Source organism: Eublepharis macularius, chromosome 4, assembly GCF_028583425.1.
Source record: "Eublepharis macularius isolate TG4126 chromosome 4, MPM_Emac_v1.0, whole genome shotgun sequence".
In the NCBI taxonomy this organism is placed as follows: domain Eukaryota; kingdom Metazoa; phylum Chordata; class Lepidosauria; order Squamata; family Eublepharidae; genus Eublepharis; species Eublepharis macularius.
Window position 1 is genome coordinate 24514318 of NC_072793.1, and position 16837 is coordinate 24531154.

Sequence of the window (16837 nt, forward strand, 5' to 3'; positions counted from 1 at the left end):
ATAGCTATCAAAAGCCAGTTCCTGCACCTATATCCAGAGCTCTACACAGATATTTAATTAGCAATTTCTACCTTAATCCTATCGCTAAATTAATTTTTAAAATTCATTAGCTCTTTCTGAGTGTCTGTGAAGGCAATGTAATTCACTTACGCATGCACATTTTTTAAAAAATTCCCTAGTCAAACAGGGAGAAACTAAAGCATGCAGATTAAATTACCTGAAGTCTGGGGCTCACATTTCCTATTGGTCAAATTCAGTCCAAACTGACCAATTTCTGCATACCCAATCGTGCCAGATGAGGTTCTGCATATCACGCCCTGCAAATGCAGGGCCGGATCTAGGGCTGCCGGCACCCAGGGCAACCCAAGTCTGGCTCCTCGCGCATGCACGCACTCCCAGCACCGCGTGATGATGTCATTTCCGTGATGTCATCATGTGGGGAGGAACATGCTGCCCACGCAGCTCACCAGCTGCCCTGGCATGCCACGGAGTTGGCGGAGGCAGCGCGGGGGGCTGGGAAGCCGCCTGTGCCATTCGCCTGCCCCGCAGGACAGGGGCCGTGTGGCAAGGTAGCCACCCCCTGTCCTTCAGGGCAGGCGAATGGCGTGGGCGGCAAGGTGTGGCAAACACCCAAGAAGATAGAGTTAAAATTCAACAAGACCTGAATACTCTGGAGAAGTGGGCAGTTGTGAACAGGATGCAATTCAACACAGATAAGTGCACAGTATTACATCCGGGCCACAAAAACATGAAGCACAAATATAGGATGGGGGATACACTTCTGGATAGTAGTGTATGCGGAAGTGATCTTGGAGTAAGAGTGGACTGTAAACTAAATATGAGCAGTCAGTGTGATGTGGTGGCAAAAAAGGCAAACTCAGTCTTGGGTTGCATCAAAAGGGCCATTGCATCAAAATCGCAGGAGGTCATAGTCCCCCTCTATACTGCCTCGGTCAGGCTGAACCTGGAGTACTGTGTGCAGTTCTGGAGGCCTCACTTCAAAAAGGATGAGGACAAAACTGAGAGGGTGCAGAAGAGAGCGACGAGAATGATCAGGGGTCTGGAGACTGAGCCCTACGAGGAAAGGCTGGGGGCCTTGGGAATGTTTAGTTTAGAGAAGAGGAGATTGAAGGGGGGACATGATTGCTCTCTTTAAATATTTGAAAGGCTGTCATTTGGAGGAGGGCAAGGAGCTGTTCCAGTCGGCAGCAGAGGATAGAACTCGAAGCAACGGGCTTAAGTTACATGCAGAAAGGTACCGGCTGGATATCAGGAAAAACTTCTTCAGCGGCAGAGTAGTTCAAAGGTGGAATCAGCTGCCTCAGGAGGTGCTGAGCTCCCCTTCACTTGCAGTTTCCAAGAAGAGGCTGGATGAATATTTCTCAGGGATGCTTTGGGCTCATCCTGCATTGGGCAGGGGGTTGGACTAGAACGTCTATATGGCCCCTTTCCACTCTGTGATTCTAAGTTCAAATCAAAATTATCTTAAGGAGGACCTTCTCCTCCAGGGGATGCTGTTGCTGATCTCCGGGTCCTTGCCCAACAGTGGTCCGGTATCTAAACCATGCGTTTCACTGGATCTTTATCAAGGGCATAGAGGCACAGGTCCTACATCAATTTATATCATACAGACAACATCAGTACTGCATGCTTCAAATGGAGAGCTTCCAACAGAGCAAAATAATGTGAGGAGGGGATACAGGGGAAAGTGAGGCACCCCCTCCCACAAGCACTTAATAGGTTCTCCGGCCATGCAACTTGGGCCTGGCTGAGGAGTTGCCCTACAACTTGGCCAGAGTTTCCAAGGGAACGGCTCCTGGGAGGGAGCAAAAGCTGAAGACAGGGGGCAGATAAGGTTGGCTGGTAGGTAGAAAGGACAGACGGAAGCAGGAAAAAAGGGAGAGGCCATGAGGACTGCCAAGGAAAAGAAAGAGGGAACAGTGGAGGAGATGCCCCTGCAAGTGTTTGTAGGACTCCCACTTTTACATTTATAGATACAAACCAAGCAAAATAAAATATGCCTCTGTTCAGTGCTGGTGGTGGAGAGTGCCCTCAAGTCAGAGCTGACTTATGGTGACCCCTAGTGAGGTTTTCATGGCAAGAGACCACCAGAGGTGGTTTGCCATTGCCTGCCTCTGCAACCCTGGTCTTCGTTGGAGGTCTCCCATCCAATTACTAACCAAGGCTGGCCCTGCTTAGCCTCTGAGATCTAACGAGATCAGGCTCACCAGGCCTATCCAGATCAGGGCCTGTTCAGTGTTAACTAATGTGATATTCCTGAGCTTTATGCTGGAGTGGGAGAAAGTGGCAAGTGGTCCCAAGAAGCATAGTAAGTTCAGAATCGCTGCTTAAGAGAACAGTGTGGTTCCTGAGTTAGCCAACAGGCCACAGCTCAGCGAAATTTCTTGGGACAAAGGAGCTGTGTGATTCCTGAGCTTCTCTGAGTAGATTTGGGGAAGGTCCTCAACACAACTGAACTAAAACTTAGCCAAAGTCATTTTACATATTTTCTAGAAAACTTTCCCCTAGAACATAGGACTATAGCCAGGGGTGGGATTGTTACTAGTTACATGAGCTGTGGAAGGGGCTTGAGAGTCTATATATTGTTTTTTCATTAGCTTAATCGGGTTAGGAAGCTTCCATGAGCTCCATCAGACCTGTTTGAGAACTGCACAGCTCCAAGACTCAGGATTACCTAAGTTGTGGCTTGTGGAATAGAGAAATCATGAGAGGTTAGAGCGCTTAATTATCATCTTGGAGACCCTGGACCACATCCCCTCTCGGCTATGAAGTTCACTGTCAACTACAATGTGGCAAAAGAAATTCAGCATAGGCAAGCATAAGGTAATGCGCACTGGAACAAAAAACCCCAACTTCAAGTATATGCTAATGGGGTCTAAACTTGCTGAGAGCGAGAGAAGGAAAACACAAGCAAGTGCAGTTTCTCATAATATAACAACTTCATGCATGCATGCTATGAAATGTGGAGCCAAAAAAAAAAATCCAGGCAAGCACAATTTAGGAAATTTTTTTACTGGTGCTTAGAAAAATTAGGCGTGAGGTAGGAGTTATTTCAAATTAGATGCTCACAATTTTACACCATCCAGAAAAAGTAAGACGTCCTACAGCTGCCTTTTAGCCTGTCATTTAAAAGTTCCCATATAAAAACGAGGGGGTGGATTTGTGCATTGGAATAATGAAGAAAAACCTCTGCTTTTTGCTGCAGGTCTGACTGTACAAGATAGCGATCCAAAAAGCTTGCTGAGGCTGTGTCCCTCATGGTGGTGACTTGTATTATCTACCAATAAAACTATTCCCAGTTTCTTCAGTATTTCCCCCCGTTTTACAGTATTTTACACACTGAATCTGAAGTGAAACAATCATTTCAGATTGTTTCATCACATTCAGAAGTATACCACAGTATATAATCCATACCATGAATGGACTTTAGTTTAAGGCTCATTTCTGGACGCTAGTTGCCCAACAAGCTCCGTTTTCTGGTAGATACTAAATTGAGGTTCTAAGACATGGTTTGTCCCTGGCTTGTTAACTATGATTTGTTGTGAATTTGTTCTGAATTTAGACACGAGCCCAGCAATACTGCCCCTTTTAGCCTCCTGTACACAGAAAACCTTGCCACTCCAGCTATCAATGGTGTTTTCTTGTCCCCTCCATACATATACTCTGCTTTAGTGATGACATACCAAACAGATCCAGAGGAGTTAGCCATGTTAGTCTGTAGTAGCAAAATAGTAAAGAGTCCAGTAGCACCTTTAAGACTAACCAACTTGATTGCAGCATAAACTTTCAAGAGTCACAGTTTTCTTCGTCAGATGCAAGTATCTGATGAAGAGAACTGTGGTTCTCGAAAGCTTGTTATACCAAACAGAAACGTGATTCATTAACTTCACTAAAGGCAAGAAAAATGTACAGTTTGGGGAACACAGCGGGATTTGTGTCCAGTGGCACCTTAAAGACCAACAAGATTTTCAGAGTATAAACTTTCAAGAATCAAAGCTCCCTTCTTCAAATCTTGCTGTTCTACTGCAGACCAATATGGCTACCTACCTGAAACTATCTTTTGAGAATACAGCAAAGCAGCTGGGAGAGGGAAACAACCCTTAGCCAAAATCAAGGATGAATACATTGGACCTCCCCGAGCCTCCTCCGCCTGGTTCTCCAACCAATATGAGCAGGCTATGTAGGTAGTGAGGCTGGCAATGCAAAGGAGATCAGACTAGCATCCAAAGATTTATTGGGGGCGGGGGGCAGGCGAATAAAACTTGTAAAATGCTTCCCCTCTACACCTATACCACAATTCCTCATTCCATATATACCATCTCATGAACCGTGATAAAAGTTTGCTTTAGTTATAAAATTACTGTTACATTTTCTACATTTTTGAAAAAAAGCCCACTTTTGCAACTTTTGCTTAATAACACCCAAACCCGAATGTTCTGCAAATTTGCTATTTCATAACTTTTTGGTTATTAAAAAGGAATTACCCTGCAAATGTATTTTTTTTAAAAAATGTACAGGACCAACATGGCTACAAAAATGGGCCAATTAACTTAAAGCGTTATTTTTCTGGCCTTTTTTCATTGCAAAATCATGAACTAGCCCCCCCCCCCAGTCAATTTCTCTTGCCAGTTCTCACTCAATAGAAAAGATGGCTAAGTGCTTAACCATTCTTGCTTCGTTGTAGAACACTTTCGGGTTTTGATGAGTGCCAGCCTGCTGAAACTTCTTTCCGCTTCTTCCACAGTCATTGGCAACGTGCAAATAATCTTTAGGGCTATGGACACTTCACTGAAATACAATCTCTGCACTGAAATAATTTTCACCTTGATTTTGTTCATCTGCTTCCGCAGTTACTGTATTGTTGACTCACTACAGAAAGCCCTTATATGATCTGAAGAAAAAAATCCTTTTCTTTTACTTCCTTACGTTTCTGGATATCTGATTTCTATTTATATTCACCGCCAGGTACAGCAACATGGAGGGTGTGCATTTGTGACTGAGTGAATTATACACATATATAGGGTTTCCAGGCCCCCGGGGGGTATAGGGGGTACTTACCGCACATGAGTATGCATTCCAGAGCACCCCATGTTGCACCAGGACTTGTCATTCCTGGTGTAATGTGGGTATGTATGGGGGCTCTTCAGAGCATGGGAGAGTGCGCTTCAGCCCCAACATGGTGTTCTCACCCCCTTCTTCCCCCCTCTGGCCAGGTAAGAGGCGATGGGGGGAAGAGGCTGGGGGCGGGGGATCTCCTGTTCCTACTGGGGGAATGGCAAGCCTACACATATATTTTAGTCCTGCAAATCCTACCAGATGAAGCAACAGCACTTGCTCCCAAGTGTGTTGCCCTTCCCACCAGGTGTTTTTCTCTCCTGTCTATACAAAAGGAACTCTGGGTGTGGTAGTTCTTGAAATGATAGACCCAGAAGGCCCAGCAGTTCAGAATGTTACACGAGATTGCTGTTGCTCTCACAAGATCTGAACAACAGATAGACAGATATAAGGAAATAAGTTTCTATAAATATCCTCAGGAGTGAGATCCAATTTATACTCAATTTTTTCCTCATGGTAATAGGGACTGCACTTCAAACACAGCATGTGTGTATGGAAAATAGAAACACACGCAGTTTGGTGAGAGTTTAGCAGTATTATAACTAATTCTTGTCACTTAATTAGAAGGTTAATTTGGAACTTATTCATATCCACTACTTGGTTTGCAAAATAGTCCTTTAATACCTGTTATAACTGCTTTATCTTGGTGACCTACTTTTAGGAGAAATGAAATTTAAGCTGTGACTCAGGATTTAACATCAAATGCACTGAAAGGTCTATTGCCCACATTATTAATGAGCGTGCCATGCAGCCACGTGAAAAGCAATGATCTTTATATACTAACCTCAGAGTGATGCAAATTTAAACAGACCTCCAATCCAAGTACATACGGAGAATGACTCCCCTGTGAAGTACCGCATATCAAGAGCCAGTAGTGTAATAGGGCAAAGAACATTTTCTCCTCCCAGAATCAGTTAATCTCTGTGTTACTGAGTAGAGGTGGGCACGAACAGAAATACGAACAAAACAATCAGCTGTTCGCGAGCAAGCTGTTCACGAGGCCCCATTCCCAGCGAACATGTGTTCGTTCCAAGCCCTCTTTGTGGCATTCGTCAGCCCTTCATAAAGCCAGACAGTCTGGCGCCTTTCAATCGATTCCCCTGGCAACATAGGCATGGACTGTCTGAACTCTGTCTGAACTCCTTCTGGCTTTCCTTCTGGCTTGTAACCGCTCAAAGTAGCTTCCAGCAGACAGTCCAGTTTTTTTCCACTGTGAAAAGAAAATGACAGGAAAGGGAGGGACCCATGGATCATGGCTTTCCCAGGGTCCAATCTCTGAAACTTGGGGGGGGGGGTCTTCAGAGGACAGTGAGGACTATGTCCCCTGAAACTTTGGTGGGTATTGGACATTGGGAAGGTCAGTTTGTAACCCCTCAAAGTAGCTTCCAGCAGACAGTCCAGTTTTTGCCACTGTGAAGAGAAAATGACATTAAAGGGGGAGACCCATGGATCATACCTTTCCCGGCTCAAGTTCAGCTAAGTCCCAAGGGGGCCATTCTGGCTCACACAAACCTCCAACTACAAACATGTTCATGAACATGTCATGTCTGTCGATGTTCGTGAATCCCTGTTCGTGGATGGCAACAAACAACAAACATCGTGTTCAGTTTTTTCCCCTGTTCGTGCCCACCACTATTTCTTAGACAACTGAGCCTGGGTGTGTCATGTAATGTCAGCAATGTCTAGCCTTGGGGGGGGGGGTTCAAAATGAACCCTGTGCTTCTCTAGAAACATACCAAGTACAGCCAAGTGAAGCACTTTTGACCCTCTCATCGAGACCCAATTATTGTGCTTTCTGTGCATCTGACTTCTGGTTGTCTTGTTTTAAGGGTACCAATGGGAAAATGTGTTTTCCCAGGAAGTTTCCACAGCTACAGGTGCATGTTTATATTCGGGGGTGGGGGGAGGTGGGGGAGTCTCCATAGTTGTTCAGCTCCCACGTGCAAACAAGCCTTTCATAGCATATTTGGGTTTAGAAGAGATGGAAGTGGCAAGTAAAGTGCTTTCTCCCTGCTTTTCAGATGTTTTGAGACGTGTTCAGTTCAGCTGGGTTCAGGAACCAAAGGAGTTTAATCTGCCATATCAGAATAACTGCCAAAAAACTTCCCTTTCTCCTCACAAAATTGGTTGTAACTTAGTCAACCCAAGCCTTTCAGGACTACATAGGACAGGTTTGTTTTTAAAACAATATATGCCAAGAAAACCATCCATTATGTTACATACTCTGGTACATCCAGTACATAAGAAAATGCATATATCGGTTATACTGAAGATGAATGAATTCTCAGCAACCATGTATTTTGTGGAAATTTAACTATTATGATTTTGCTCAATCCCAGGTAGCAAATATGGGGTTTTGCCAAATACCTTTCTGAAAGATAGCAGAGCTACTAATTTTGAATTACAGGCCTTCTCTGCTTCCCTTTATGGTCATACAGGAGCCAAGTGGTATAAAAATATGAGAACAACAAAGCAGCAGCCAAGTAGCAATAGTAACAACAGGAAAAAGGATTGATTTATACCACTAATTCTCAAAAAGGAGGCTTATGATTGGTTCTTCATGCTTCTCATGAGGTTATGCTCCTAACACTTGGGGCGTACATTTGCTGGGATAAGCATTAGGGTCTCATCAGATCTCAGAAGCTAAGCAGGGCCAGCCTTGGTTAGTAACTGGATGGGAGACCTCCAACGAAGACCAGGGTTGCAGAGGCAGGCAGTGGAAAATCACCTCTGTTAGTCTCTTGCCATGAAAACCTCACCAGGGGTTGCCATAAGTCAACTATGACTTGAGGGCAAGATTTCATTTCAAGGATAATGAAGGATGGGAAAAGGAAGTTGAAGATATTAACATGATTACAAGCCTTGGGTCTAAAGGAATATCATACAACTATTGTAACTCACAGGAAGAGTTTTAGATTGGAATGGTGAAACCAGTGGTTCTTGAACAATAGGCTGGGACCCCAAAGTTGGTCACAATTCTTTCAAAAATTGATCAAAAGTCCAGATCGCAAATCTGGATCTAGATAGTCCTTTGTCATATAGTCACATTTATATTTGACACTAAATCTTCAATCTGACTAACAGCTAGACGTTTCTAGACCTGCTTCTTGAAAAACTTATAGGCCGCTGGAAGTTTTAAAAAATCAATTATACCAGGTTTATTTTTTATTATAAATTGAAGACATTCTTAAATAAAAGAACAGCAGTATTTGAGTCCAGTGGCACCTTCGAGACCAACAAGACTTTCAGGGTATAAGCTTTCAAGAGTCAAAGCGCCCTTGTTCAGATATGCTTTGACTCTTGAAAGCTCATACTCTGAAAACCTTGCTGGTCTGAAAGATACCACTGAACTCAAATCCTTCTGTTCTACTGCAGACCAACACAGCTCAGCTACCCACCTGAAACGTAGATAAAAGATTAGCCTACAACTTTGTTCTCACTGGCTGAGAAATTTATGCATTTCCTGGGAGACCTCTGAACTTAAGATCTTGTTACTGATAACAATTAATTAGGACTGTTTGGAAAGATTTCTTTCTTTCTGGCTTTTGAACTCTCGTTTAATTTAAAGATGGTGTGGCCAACACAGGGGTTGAACCTTTTCTGCTAATCAAGAATTATTACTCAAGACAAATGCTTAATTTTAATGTGGAAAGCTAATTCATACCCTGCAAACCTGGATAAGCTGATGCCAAAAATATGGCAAGTGTGCAGTCTTTTCTCTGCAATGCTGTGACACCCCCTCTGAATAAAGTAACCAAATTTATTTGTCTTATCTCAGGTCTCTGCCTTATATTCTAACCATGTTTCTTCCCATTGGAAAGGCACTTCTGGTCGGTGGGGGGACTGATTTTGGTGGCCTCTCCCAACACAGACCTCCACTTTGCCTTTCACATTGTTTCCAAGGTTCATGGACTCCTAAGGGAATGATTTCTGGAGGCACAACAGGCACCTTTCATAAAACAGAAAGCCTGAACAACCCTTGACAATGGCAAAGTATCTCTTCTTTTCTGCCAATGGGGAAGAATTAGCACATGACTAGAACTCAGAGCAGCACACCTGATTTTCCCTTTCCCATTTTATTCTCTAGTAGTTAGGTTTAGAGACTATGACTGCTCCAGTCCAAACTCATCTAGAAAGCTTCATAGTAGTGTGGAGATAAGAAGTCTCCTGGGACCAACACTAACCACTACACTGTACCGTCACGGTAGTTGCCATCTGCATTCTTCAGCAGGCCAGGCAGCTTGCACTTTATCTGTCTATCCACAACCTAACCAAAGTGATCCATGCAATGGTCACCTCCAGATTAGATTACTGTAACCCGCTCTACGCAGGGCTTCCTTTGGCCCTGACCCGGAAATTGCAGCAGGTCCAGAATGCTGTTGTACATGTCCTGATGAGGATACCATACAGGGCACATATCATTCTGTTCCTGCAGCAGTTGCACTCGCTCCCCGTGGAATTCCAGATCAGGTTCAAGGTTCTTAACCTTCAAAGACCTAAACAGACTGGGACCAACATACCTGAGGGACCGCCTCTCCCCGTATATACCCCGGAGAGTGCTTAGATCAGCAGGAAAACATCTAGTGGTGGCCCCTGGCCCCAGGGAGGTTCGGTTGGCCCCAACCTGGTGGAACTCTTTGTCTGAGGATACTCAGGCCCACCAAGATCTTATATCCTTTTGGCGGTCCTGCAAGACAGAGATGTTCTGCCAGGCGGACGGTTGAGGCCAGTCTAAGGCTTCTTAGGAATGTCTCCCTACTGGTCTTCCGTCAAGGGAGGGCTGTATACAACCATCTGCCACCTCATATGCGCAGTTACTGTGGTGATATTAGCTTGTACCCCCTCTCCCCCCATCTGTTTATACTCTGATTGGGAAAGAGTGGAAGGAGCTGCCATCTTGATGTTATTTTAATGTTGATTGTACATACCTACTGACGACCATGGTTTTAATGTTATCTAAATGTCTATTTTTGTAATATGCTGCTGTAACCCGCCCAGAGCCCACTCACGGGAAGGGTGGGATATAAATCGAATTAATCAATCAATAATATATAATTTTTTAAAAAAATATTTCAAGGATTCCCAAAGTTTCTTCCTACCCTGTTTACACATGCCCCCATACAGGAAAAAAAATCATGTTAATTTAATGTTGGACAAACCCTTGATGCTTCTTTTAGTAAAGTAGTCTGTGGAGTGGAGGAAGGGCAGAGAAAGAACAGGAAAGAACTCTGGAGGTGGGTCACAAACCAAGGCAAAATGCTCTTGATCCACTTAATCCACTTAAATAGGGGCATATTAAGATCCACTTAAATAGGGGCATATTAAGATCTACTTAAATAGGGGTATATTTAGGCCTCATTCAGCTTAAAACAGGTATTGGAAATTCTGTCAAATAAATGAATGAATGACATATTCCCTCTTTACCTCTCTTGATAGCATCAAACAGCAATTCATTTTGCGCGTATGCTAAAATTCACCAAGCTGTTCAAATATCTGTAGGAAATCTGGACAAATAAGCAGAGTTTTCAGAGTTTTGCGTGCCATAAAAACCCACTTCTTATTTCACTCCCCACTGTTTGGCTGCAGAAATATGCTCTAACATCATCAGCATTAGAGACAATGAATATGGTAACTAGGTTTTAAAATTGTCATCGTTTGTTTGCCATTGTGTATTGACTCAAGCTCTCATGTACAACAACGTATTATTTGCTCGTTCTACCTTCACTTAACAATGTCACAGCAAATTGAAGTTATATAAATATCATTAAGGGCGTGCCACAAAACAAGAATCAGAAAATGAACAAAATATTTCAGAATTGTTTTATGCTATACTAGCGTGTTGCCCAAAGGCACTAAGATGCCAGAAGGTATAACATTTCAAATGCAACCTCAACTCTCTTTATTTCTCCTCATCATCTATCCTGCCCTATGCCACAGTTTTTGATAGTGACTGATCTCCTGTAATTCTCCCAGCACTTTCGATCATTCAGTTCAGTTCTTTTTAACCACTCGGCAATGACCTATAAACAGGGGTCATTTCGTAGAAAAAGAGCTGGAGGGACTCATTAGCAGAACTCATTCACATATGCCACGCCTCTTGACATCACCGGAAATGTGTCATTGGCATAACTGATTTGCATATGCCACACCCCCTGACATCACCTATCCTGGCTGTTTTGGACCCAATCCTGGCCATTCAGGGCTGAAATTGGGCCCAAAATGGTCAGGATAGGGCCGCGGCTGAGCAGGAGAGTGATCCACCACCCGTCAGAGGCCCAATCCAGGCTGTTTCAGCCCCAATCCAGGACAAAACGGGCCCAAAATGGCCGAGAGTCAGGTGAGCGGGGCCACCTGACATGTGACCTCTTTAAGGAACTGCCGGAACTGCATTTCTGCGCGTTCCCCCTCGAAATGAGCCCTGCCTACAGGTATTAGATAGCCACAAAAGATCTATATTTCACTGGAGGCAAAAACAATTCATAAGAATCTGTAACTCATTATTCTTTTAGAACAAAAAAGCGTCCCAATTAAAATGGAAATTATTTAACCAAACGCAACATATCAGTGTTCTCGCATCATTTAAAGAAGGATTTCCAAGAAATTAGTTGCAACATTAGTTTGGCACAAGAAATACTCTCCTCCACCCCATTGCATAGACTGGAATGTCAAGGTGATTCAAAGTGTGCGGAGCCAGTCTATGGAGAAAAACCAGATACTCTGAAATTTTTAAAGGAGATGCACTCTCTGGAACCGTAATACTAAAATGACTTCAAAGAACCATTTAGGGAATACATACATCTCAATTTCCTCCCACCAATTTTTACTCTTTCATTGGATTTTCCAAAAGTACTCAACGGGATCTCACCAGTATCTTTTCAATAACATGCACCTCACATTTGCAGGTTTCCCATGCAGACAAGATATACTGAAAGCTGCACTGAACAATTATGATTTGAATGCCCAGAAGAACTATAGATGCCAGAAACAGGGGGAAAGCTACATTTCAGATGATTTGTAGGTTATATTTCTCGACAAGTCAGAGAAATAATTTGGAGTCCTGGTGCATAATGATATTAAGGTACTGTAAGCAGACATTTTTCTTCCCACGCTAGCCAATCGAGAAGAGGGGAGCTGTAATTTAGTTTTACCTGAGATTTATTTTTCTGAATTACATTAATAACTCAAACATCCTAAAAGCTCCCAGGCGGTTTAAACTGCAAATAGCTTCAGTTCTTGTTTGCCTTTGTATAAGCACACACATATACTGCAACTGAGTAGACGCTACAATTTCCTTTGAAAAGCGCTCATATCCTCAACTTCACCTCTGCATATAAAAAGTGAGCTCTCATTGCAGCAGTGCCATGTTAGTAACTTTGCCAAAAGACCAAAGTTGGAATATGGAGCCGGTGTTACAAAAATAAGTCTTCAGTTGGGGTTTGTCCTGGGAAGTGCCTCTGCATTCTTTTTTGTTACCCATGCTCTTCAACGTTTAAATGAGGCCACTGAATGAGATCATTCAGAGTTCTGGCATTGGATGTCATTAATAAACAGATGACACCCAGCTCTATAGTTCATTATCTAAGCTTCCATGTGTATCGATCTTAGCTCTGAACCAGCGCTTTAAGCATGTGATCAAGTAGCTGAGGCAGAGCGAGCTGAATTCAGACCAGATAATGCTGATGATTTGAAGGGGCTGGATTCACTTGTGGCGAGTTGAGCAGAGTGGAGTTAGCATTTGCAAAACACGTTAAGAGCCTGTCGGTTCACATAGACCCAGCCTTGTTCGTGAAACGCGGGCCAGAGTGGTGGCCATGAGTGCCTTCTATCAGATGCATCTGGTTCTCTAACTCTCCCCTTTCTTAGATGGAGCCTACATGCCATGGACCGACCCAGCCCAGCTGAGCAGAGAGACACAGAGGACTCTTCTGAGGAAGAGGCAGCTGGCGAACCTGACCCAGATCCACCGCCAGTGGCAGAGGCACTGCAGGAGGAGGCAGCCTCTGAAGGTTCAGACATAGATCCGCAGCCAGGTCCCAGCACATTGTTGCCAAGTAGCCTCCCTCTCTGTTTCCTGCCTGTTTATTATCTACCAAGGACTGTGCCCGTCTCCTACCACTGCTATGGACTGTGTTGTACCTGCTGTTCCCTGCCTCCATGGAAGCCTGCCTCACCTGGGCCTGAGCCGCACTGTTAGCAGCCAGGTGCCAGCCAGGGAGACCTCCAGCGACCCTGACCAGGCACCCCCTGGCCAGTCCCCGCCTGGAGTCTCCTGCGGGCCGGTCGCCCAGCTTACCCCCGCTACTGGGCAGCCTGCTAGCAAGCCGCAGCCATGCCCAGCTGGCAGCCATGTTCCCAGGCAGCCTGAAGACCAGCCTGAACAGCCTGCTGAGAGAAGCCATTTTGGAGAAGCGAGCAGACCACACCCGCAGCGGCAAACCTCGCCTTGCTCTGCATATCTTAATAGCCGCCCCAGAGAAGAAGCTAAGTGCCGACCATCCCAAGCGCTTAGGGAATGCATCTCAAAGCAGCCTCCGCATTCCAGAGATGATGACGACAGGACAAGCCCTGTCCGCTGGAACATCCATTCAACACGCCCGGATCTCCCCCTCCCTCCTTTGTCCCCTCTTCCCAAGGTGTCACAATAATACAATCAGATTCTAAGATGGCCCATTCAGGGTAGTTGTAAAGCCATTAGAACCTTTGTTCCACCCGTGAGAACCACTGGGAACCGCACCAGCCCCAGGGTACGTTTTGGGGTACTTAAGCCGGCCTCTCAGGCCACATGGCGCGCGTACCATTCCTATCCAGACTCCCTGCTGTCACCCTATATTGGATCTAGTGCAGGCATTAGACCATCTCATCTCACTGCTACGTCTTTGCTCCACGTCGGGATTGTAAGTATACCCAACTTCATCGCTCTCAAGTGGGCTACCCTGCTAATGCAACCGTCTATATTTTCCTACTCTGTTTTCCTAGCTCTTGTGTGTAATTTTGTATGTGTGTGCTAGTTCAGGCATACGCCACATTATTTAGTAAAACACGTTGTATCATTATTTAGTCTGCCTCTTTATTGCATGAGCATCTGGAGAGGGACCCCGATATATATTGGCTAAAAGATCCGCACTAAATTTAGTTCCAGACTGCTAGCTGATTCCCCATTCAAATAGAGCAGTTCTGGTAACAACATCGGTCCCTCAGCTTCCCAGCCCTGGGCCAGCAGCAGAGTCAGGCACCAGCCAGCTCTCCCCCTCAGCTTCTGAGCCCTGGACTGGCAACAGAAAGCCAGGTGCGGGCCAGCTCTCCCCCTTCATCACCAAAGCCTCGGGAGCACCGTCAGAGGAGGGCTAGGAGAGCCCTCCAAGCCAGAAGGCGCAGTGCCAGGCTAATTGGGGTTTTATTGTATTTTGCATTTAAATTTGGAACTGCAAACTGCCTTGAGCCATAAGAGAAAGGTGGGGTATAAATATTTTAATTAATAAAGAAAAACTAGACATTCCAGGAAACACATTGCTGCTGACAAAAATAGCAACCCTAGGTTGTCCAGTAATAGAAAACATGTGACGTGAGCTTTCGCTTCCCTTTCATCGGCTGACATTAGAGGGAATGGGAAAGCTATTTATGACAGCTTTATGATTTTTAAAAAGTATGGCAATGCTGTATCACATGTTTTGCATTACTAAAAATACTAGGTTAAGATAAGAAACATGGTACTATTTCACCATATTATACCTCCAGCCTGAGTTCAATAACACAGAGTAAACATCTTGCAGATTTGTCATCTCAGTACGGCTCATTAATGACCTCAACAGGTCTGCAGTAACTTTACCTAAAATATTCCCTCCCTCCTCGCTCTTCTTCTCTAGAAGAGTTAAATTGCCTTTCCCCAAGTCCCTTTTCTCTCCTATTGCTATAATCATGTCACCCTGCTCCTTAAGTAGTTCCAGTGGTTCGCTTCAAGCTGTGTGCCAAATTCAAGCATCTGGTTCTTACTTTCAAAATTACCTGCTTCCTACTACTCTCTGCTTTCGTTCTCCAACTGACTGGCTCTCTTCAACAGGCATCTCAAGCAAAGTTGAATGCATTAGTACATTTGGATCCAGCCCTTCCGTCACAGAGCATACAGTGGTCTCCTCTCGTCCATTTTATCCTCACAGAAATCCTGCCTCATCTGTTTAATATTGATTCTAATCCTCCGGGGCTCTTCATGGCCTTGGCCCGGCATACTTACGGGATCGCCTCCCTCCCTATGTTCCTCCATGGCAACTTTGCTGATGTGAACAGGGTCTCCTACAGGTGCCACACTGCACATTGGCGAAATCAACAGCAGCCTGTAGACGGGCTTTCTCTGTGGTGGCCCCTACCCTGAGGAGGTCAGGAGAGCCCCCACCCTCCTAGCTTTCTGCAAATGATGCAAAACCGAATTATTCAAAAAGGCTTTTGTATTGTAGGGAGGGGGTCTCAGATGCTCCATGAATGAGTTAGGGACCATAGACTTCACCCACAGACTTCACCACTATGTTACCTTATTGTACTATCTGTTGCTTTAAATATGCGCTCCTATGTCAGCCCTAGAATTGCTTATGTTCTGTTTCAGCATTTCTTCAACTCTGTATTGGATTCTTGCTAATGTTATGTCTTTGTAAATTTCTGTTTATTTACCCTACGGCATTGTTCATGAAATTGTCCTTGATACTGACACTACTCTCACACTGTGTGATCCGCCTTGAGTCTCAGTGAGAAAGGCGGACCATAAAAATGACATAAGTAAAATACATTCCATATAGTACCTTGTATATTTATTATATAATTAATATATTATTCAGTAATAATTAATAGAAATATAGATAAGACTGGAGCAATCTGAGGCAGGGTTAGGACAAGTTTCATGTTATGTTATTCAGCTCCAGTAAAACTGAATAGAAGTTATAACAAGCAGGTAATTGTGACGGCAAAGCATTCAAATATTGGAGAAACATACATGCTAGTGAAGAGAAAACATTATTGAATAGGAAAAGCTAACATCCATTATGCAATTTAATTATTTAGATAAGAAACTTTCATGACTTTATCTACCTTGGTGTGTGGATGTCTGCGCGTACCCTGTTCTGTTTTCCATTCACTCCATTTTCACTCCTCTCTCTGGTTTATCTCTGATGTTTTTATATGTACGTTATATGATAAAGTATTTACTTTATATAGTAAGTGTGCTTTATATGATAAATACACAAAAATCATGTATTGTTGTTCCTCATTACAGCTTTATGATTTTTATAAAAAGTTTTTAAAAGGCACAGGGTGGCTCTCTCCCCCGCCCCTTTTTATTGCACTTTTTCAAGGGAGAAGGGTTTATATCTTTGAGCAGGGATGGTCGCATGTGGGCTGCAGTTTTACCACCAGTTGGGCACCTGCCAGGGAAGCAGTAAGCATTCTGTCCTCCACAGGGGTACCCTTTCCCAATGGTATGCAGAGACGGCCTCTTGGGCATGGGCCTCTGTTACTGTCCACTGGCTACCTCCCTGCCCACTGGCTCTCCCTCGGAGTGGGTGGAGTGGCATCGAGGGGCAGTGGCTGGATTGGTGGCCAGTAACTGGCTGCCTCTGTGTGGGCCACTCACAAAGGCATCATTGGCTGCTGTTGCCCAATTGGTGGATGCTGTTGGGGTTGCTATGGACTCTGTTGCATTTGCTATACCGTCTGTGCC

General features: G+C 44.4%; 1 protein-coding gene across 3 annotated transcripts in view; it reads right to left on the bottom strand.

Moving 5' to 3' along the window:
* The window catches only part of RPTOR (regulatory associated protein of MTOR complex 1), a 525720-nt gene that overhangs the window by 301574 nt on the left and 207309 nt on the right, over positions 1–16837 (bottom strand). The gene's annotated exons all lie outside the window — the stretch shown is intronic.